Below are 6,996 nucleotides of genomic sequence, written 5' to 3'. Positions count from 1 at the left end.
CCTCTTGATTTTAGGGAGAGTGAACAATCTTAAAATTCCTATTTTTGCTAATTGTACTGTTTTGGATTGTTACATGATGTAAGTAAAAACAAACAACAGATTTTTACCTTGTCAGCTTGGGGATTCGATCTTGCAACATTTCAGTTACAAGTACAACGCTCTAACCACTAGGCTACCTGCCGCCCTGTATGCAGGGGCCATGTGTTCTCAGCCACACAGGTCAACCCTCAGTCACGACTCATGAGCCTCAGCTGTGGCAGCACTTTCTCTCCACAGGTAGGAATGTGGACTGTAAACTCCATCTAACGCTCAACCACATTCCACTTAACTTCAAATGTCAAAATTATGTCTATAGCCCTCTACAAACACCATCCTGCATTCTAAGAAAATGCATTGACGTCATCTGATGTCAGATGCCCATCGAACATCTGATTGCTAAAACTGCAAATAAGGTTTAGAGGAAGACATTGTAATGGAGCCAAGACAGTCTCCCTTGGGAGACTGAAAAGATATGGCATGGGTCCCCAGATCCTCAAAAAGTTCTACAGCAGCACCAACAAGAACATCCTGACGGGTTGCATCACCGCCTGGTAGGGCAACTGCTCGGCATCTGACCATAAGGCACTACAAAGGGTAGTGCGTACAGCCCAGTACATCACTGGGGTCAAGCTTCCTGCCATCCAGGACCTATATACCAGGTGGTATCAGAGAAAGGCCCAAAAAGGCTCCTTAACAGCTTCTACACCCAAGCCATAAGACTGCTGAACAATTCATCAAATTTCCCCCCCCCCCCCTCCCTTTGTTTTTACACTGCTGCTACTCGCTGTTTATTATCTAAGCATAGTCACTTTACCCATACCTACATGTACAAATGACCTCCACTAACCTGTACCCCGCACATTGACTCGGTACTGGTACCCCCTGTATATAGCCTTGTTATTTGATTGTGTTACTTTTTATTTAAATGTTATTTTATTTAGTAAATATTTTCTTAGCTCTAATTCTTGAACAGCACTGTTGGTAAAGGGCATGTAAGTAAGCATTTCACAGTAAGGTCCTATACCTGTTGTATTTGGTGCATATGGCAAATAAAATTTGATTTGATGTAGGAGTGGCTAATGTAATCAATGCTCCGCCCCTGCTTAATCATTGCGTGCATCACTGTGAATAGTACAACCCTTAATCGTAATTTCAACAGCAGAACAGAGACGATTGAAAACAATCTGAGAGTTGAAGTGTTTTACAAACAGGTTTGTGTGATTACATCAATTACATATAATCTGATTACATCAGGTACATGTAATCTGGTTACAAATAAAACTACCTGTAATCACTTACCAGAAAAAATATTGTAATCAGATTACAGATACTTTTGAATAACTAGATAATTACTTATTGGATTACTTTTAAATTCAGAAAGGATATTGGCAGAATAAAATGCAGTGACACCTTTGTTTTCTTAATGACATTGATGACAAGTTTAAATTTGTTCGACCTGAGTGAGTCTAACCACAAGTCAGAGACCACGATGATGACACACGTTTGATGGATCATTTTTGTTTTCTTCTAATGCCTCTTAAAGGGCTGCTGCACTTCCTGATTTGGTCTCGTTAGTAAGAAATGCTAGCGGTCATGACTAAAGGCAAATGAGAGTTGTCTTGGGGGTGTGGTTTGATGTGAGTGTTTCTTGGGTGTGTCTTTGCCATTCAATCACAACAAACAAGGACATTAGTTAGCCAGTTCGAGTTGAAACATTATTGAAAGCAAGCTGGCAACATACTTGCATCAAACATGTCATCAGATTTTCTTGATTATGAGCTAGCTAGCTAATGTTAGCAAGGAGGGATCAAACCTGTCTTCAGGTGCAACGTTAGCTATGCAAATCTTCCTCTCACATTACACGTTAGGGAGAGGCTGTATGTTTAGCTAGTTACATCACAGTATCATGGGCTATGCCGCTATGATACTGGGCTATCACATAATGACAAAATTTAGCTACTTAGCAACAATAAACCAGACTCAGGTTTGACGGTTGACAGCCCAAGTAGAAATTAGTTGGATGTAATCAATAGCCAGGCCATTCCATGAACAACTTTATGGAAGCCCATTTTCTCTAGAGTAGCTATTTCCCAAGCAAGGGCAAGAAGTAACCACACGTCTTGTCTGGGGAAGAGGTTCCAGTACTAACCACACGTCTTGTCTGGGGAAGAGGTTCCAGTGGGCGAGTTCATTTTGTATGACCCGGTGCTCCGGGTGAGCGGGGTTTAGGCATTTTTGACCATTCCATTGGTCCTCCTTAAGAGAGGATTCCTGCAGCCCGGGGCACCGGGTCGTGCAAGTGAACTCCTCCAGTCTTTTCCCAGAGAACATGGTGCCACCACGTGTTAATAGGCAAAAGGGAGAATGAATTGTTGACATAATTGTAATCCAAACCAAAACCTCAAGTAAATCATGACACAGTCATTTACCAAACTCTGTTTTGAACAAGACTGACTTTATGACCAAATTATCCTATTTACACTTTAAAGTCAATTTTGACACTAGAGTTACTGTTTCTGACTCATATAGCTGCCACATAGACTGTTTAAAACCAGAGTTGGTTCTAAGGGGCAGTTGACCTTTAAAGGGAAAGTCATCCAAAAGTAAGTAATCAGAGTAATCAGATTCCATTACTGAGTTTGGGTAATCCAAAAGTTACGTTACTGATTACAATTTAGGACAGGTAACTAGTAACTGTAACCGATTACATTTAGAAAGTACTACCCAACCCTTACACAACCAGCTTAGTGAGGCACTTGTACATTAATAGGAGAAGAATCAAGTTCAAGTTTCCACTTTATTTGTCCCAGAGGTAATACATACAATGCAATTGCATCAGTCATGGGCTGACAGCCATCAATATAAATATAAACAATACTAATGATCAACATTAGCAGCAGCAATAGTACAACCTACAACATCTAAAGTATCATACTGTGTAATGACCTATACAATCAGTAATAACAATTACTGTGTAATATACAATCAGTTATAATAATTACTGTATAATAACATCCAATCAGTAATAATTATTACTGTGTAATAACCATACAATCAGTCGGAGTAATGTCTTACTTTTCCTCCAAAACAAACTATTAGATGTCTGTTCCAGACAGAACAGTTATTTGATAGGTTACAGAACCATACCTACCGAGAACAATGTTGTAATTTCTTTAACTTCCCATAACCTAATTTGTAGATGACACATTAATAACAGATAAATGGAAGGTCCTGACGACAACAGGTACAGGTTTAGAGCCCTAGGCTGATATATGGTGACATATTAAATAGTTAATCAGATACAGTATGGACCCCTCCAACAAACGTCATTGATTTTAAAGCACTATTTGGCAGACATGGATTAATTGGGTGACACGTTTTATTTGTGAAAGTTCTCTGGAAAGGTGAGCATCTGTGCAAATATCTGTTATTGCAACTCACTGAGAAATACTCTCTTTCCATTCCATGACACACATGTTACACTAGTAGCCCTACATTGTTGGATTTGTTGGCATAGTCTTTCTGGGGTGACCAGCTCTTTAGCTTATGGGCATTGAAAGAAAATGTGTCAATTTGACGTGCCATGTCTATGCAGTGTAATCGCAATTCTATCCATGGAGGGAGACTCAGACTGGAAGTCAGACTTCAAAGGAACTAGTTGGGTCAATCTAATTCATCTTTCACTCCTGAGATGAGTGTCTGATCTTGTGTGTGAAAGGAATAGCTGGAACGGAGTCAAACACATTGTTTCCATGTGTTTGATGTGTTTGGTATCATTACAATGAGCCCGTCCTCCCATTTCTCTTCCCACCAGCCTCTTCTGGTCTTCACATACCCGACAGCCTTGGTAAAAGAGACCCAACAGATTAACTTGAACATTTAGTGGAGAAGAAATGTTGTCCACGGAACCTGTTTTTGCTGTTATTCACTGAGTGTACAAAACATTAGGAACACCTTTCTAATATTGAGTTGCACCCCATTTTGCCCTCATAACAGCATCAATTAGCTGAGGCATGGACTCTACAACGTGTCGAAAATGTTCCACAGGGATATTGGCCCATGCTGACTCTAATGCTTCCCGCAGTTGGGTCAAGTTGGCTGGATGTCCTTGGGTGGTGTTCCATTCTTGATACACACAGGAAACTGTTGAGCGTGAAAAACCCAGCACCTACAACCATACCCCGTTCAAAACACTTCAATCTTTTGCCTCTCTCATTCACTCTCTGAATGGCACACATACACAATCCATGTCTCAATTGTCTCAAGGGTTAAAAATACTTTAACCTGTCTCCTCCCGTTCACAAACACAGGTGACATCAACAAAGGATCATAGCTTTCACCTGGATTCACTTGGTCAGTCTATGTCATGGAAAGAGCAGGTGTTCATAATGTTTTGTACACTCAGTATATTACTGTGTTATTCCCCATTTGAGCTGTCTGGATGAGATGTAAACAGTCCCATCCCAAAAGTTACACATGTACTGAATATAAGATTATATTGTACTGAATATAAGATTGTAACATGACATTATATTGAATGACTGGAAGAATTCATTCTTTCTAATAGTTTCTACAATTATAGAAAAAAGACTAACTCCCTTTATCCTAAACTGAATGTACAGTCTTGGGCTCCCGAGTGGCACAGCGATCTACTGCATGTCAGTGCTAAAGGCATCACTACAGACCCTGGTTCGATTCCAGGCTGTATCACAACCAGCCGTGATTGGGAGTCCCATAGGGCGGCACACAATTGGCCCAGCGTCGTCCGGGTTAGTGTTTGGCCAGGGTAGGTCGTCATTGTAAATAAGAATTTGTTCTTAACTGGCTTGCCTAGTTAAATAAAAAAAGCAAGTATCTACCCTGGAAATATAAGACTGATGGTCATCAAAAGCAATTCTGTCATTGCTGTCAAATTGTAAAATCGAATTCCAGATTAGGATTGGGATTGATTGAGCATGTTTGATTTGTTGTCTATCTAAGTCAGGGATGGGAAACTCCAGTCCTCGGGCTTGATTGGGGACACAATTTTGCCCCATCCCCAGCTGACACACCTGACTTCAATTATCAACTAATCATGGTCTTGCAATTAGTTCAATCAAGCGTGATAGTAAAAGTTCTGGGAGAAAGTGTGACACCAATCAGAACCCAGAGGACGGGAGTTGGTCATCCCTGATCTTGGTCTACATGTGAGCTGGTGTACATACTCATGTACGTGGTTTGCTTTCCCTACTCCAGTCTATGAGGCAGGAACCCCACTGGCAGCACTTGTAACCATTATAACCATCGTCCAGACTTGGAGAATGTGGAAGGCAACAAGATCTAAGTGTTAGTCATCCTCCTGCTTGTAAAAAATATTTGTATGATGTAAAACCCCCAAAAATCCATTATTAGAACTACAAATATAATACATTTACTGTTATATTTTCAGCAGATGTCAACACTACAGTTCTGCACTGATAGTAATTAAATTATGTAGACAAAATACTCACCAAATATTATTCTATCTTTCAGCTACAGGAGACTAATAACAAGTCTCTAAAGTGGAGTCTCTATGCTTAGAAAACTGCACCTACATCCCAGAACTTCAGAGAGCAGTGTTGAGAAGACTTGACTCTCAATTGGTGCTAATAAGGAGAACGATCCTTAGATCAGATGAACCAATACTCCCTGAAGTGCCACCACCAACAATGGCTGAGCTGCTACAACTTTGAGGAGATGTCACCACGCAACACAGGATGCAGTTAGCACACCTTTGAGCGGAGAAGGAGCTTTCCCTTATGTCAGACTTGGTGGTTCCCGGGAAAGTGTGAAAACCTACAGAGTACTCAGAAATGCTGTTGAAAGAGGGTGGAGTACAACCAAACATAAATCATATGTAAATAAGGGAAGTCTGTGTGGGCAAAAAAATTGTGTGGGAAACAATATTTGTGCAATCTTTGTCTAGCATATAGGCATCATTATTGTAATTTTGAAATGGTTTTAGAATGACTTACTAAACTGTTCTCTTTTCCTGGATATCTATGCTCCTGACGGATTTCACAACAAATTAGCAGACCTACAGGAGGGTACATATCCAGAAAGACGGATGGACTACCCTGGTGGAAATACAGTTCAAATTACACAGATGAGGTCAAATAAAGTTGTATTAGGGAGATAAACAACAATACAAGGTAGTCTCTGTAACCTTCTCAAAATAACAAAAGCACAGTGTAAAGAAAACATTCTGATAAAGTACTGAACTGATATCACCCAGACCGAGGAAGAAATCGCAAAAGAACTACTTCAAATAAAATGGTACTTGTCACATGCTTCGTAAACAAAAGATGTAGACTAACAGTGAAATGCCTACTTGTTGGGCCATTCCCAACAATGCAGAGAAAAAATAGATATAATAGAAAAATAATATGAGTGGATAACAACTACCTTACTGTGATTGTTTGCAATTAAAATGGTTAGAAAAAGACACAAAAATAGCTTCTTAGCAAAAATAAATTTCTCAAGCAAGAATTTTGCTAGGATTGTCTGGGAGTGGTCTGAGTGGATAGGGGAAAACAGAAAACTAGCTGTTATTGGCAGAGAGGTTTGGAGCATACTTTCTTATTGGTCTAACTAATTTACCACATAGGGACATCACCAGACAGGTCAAAACCCCATCCCACCAAAACAGGTTGAAATTTCAGGCGGTCATTTCAAATAGCTCTAACACTAAAAGGGCATTATCATAATTTTCACAGTACTAATCCAACCTCATAGTGTGGAAATATATAGAAAACCCAATTAAACACATTTTTGGCTGCACAGGACCTTTAACAAAGATGATGCTAAATTTAGGTCATAATTCTGCCAAATTACCCAGATTGGCTACACATACAGTAACTATACTGAACAAAAATATGAGTTACAGTTCATACAAGGAAATCAGTCAACTGAAATACATCCATTAGGCCATAATCTATG

Source organism: Oncorhynchus clarkii, chromosome 12 (assembly GCF_045791955.1).
Source record: "Oncorhynchus clarkii lewisi isolate Uvic-CL-2024 chromosome 12, UVic_Ocla_1.0, whole genome shotgun sequence".
NCBI lineage: Eukaryota > Metazoa > Chordata > Actinopteri > Salmoniformes > Salmonidae > Oncorhynchus > Oncorhynchus clarkii.
This window is presented reverse-complemented; position numbering follows the sequence as displayed.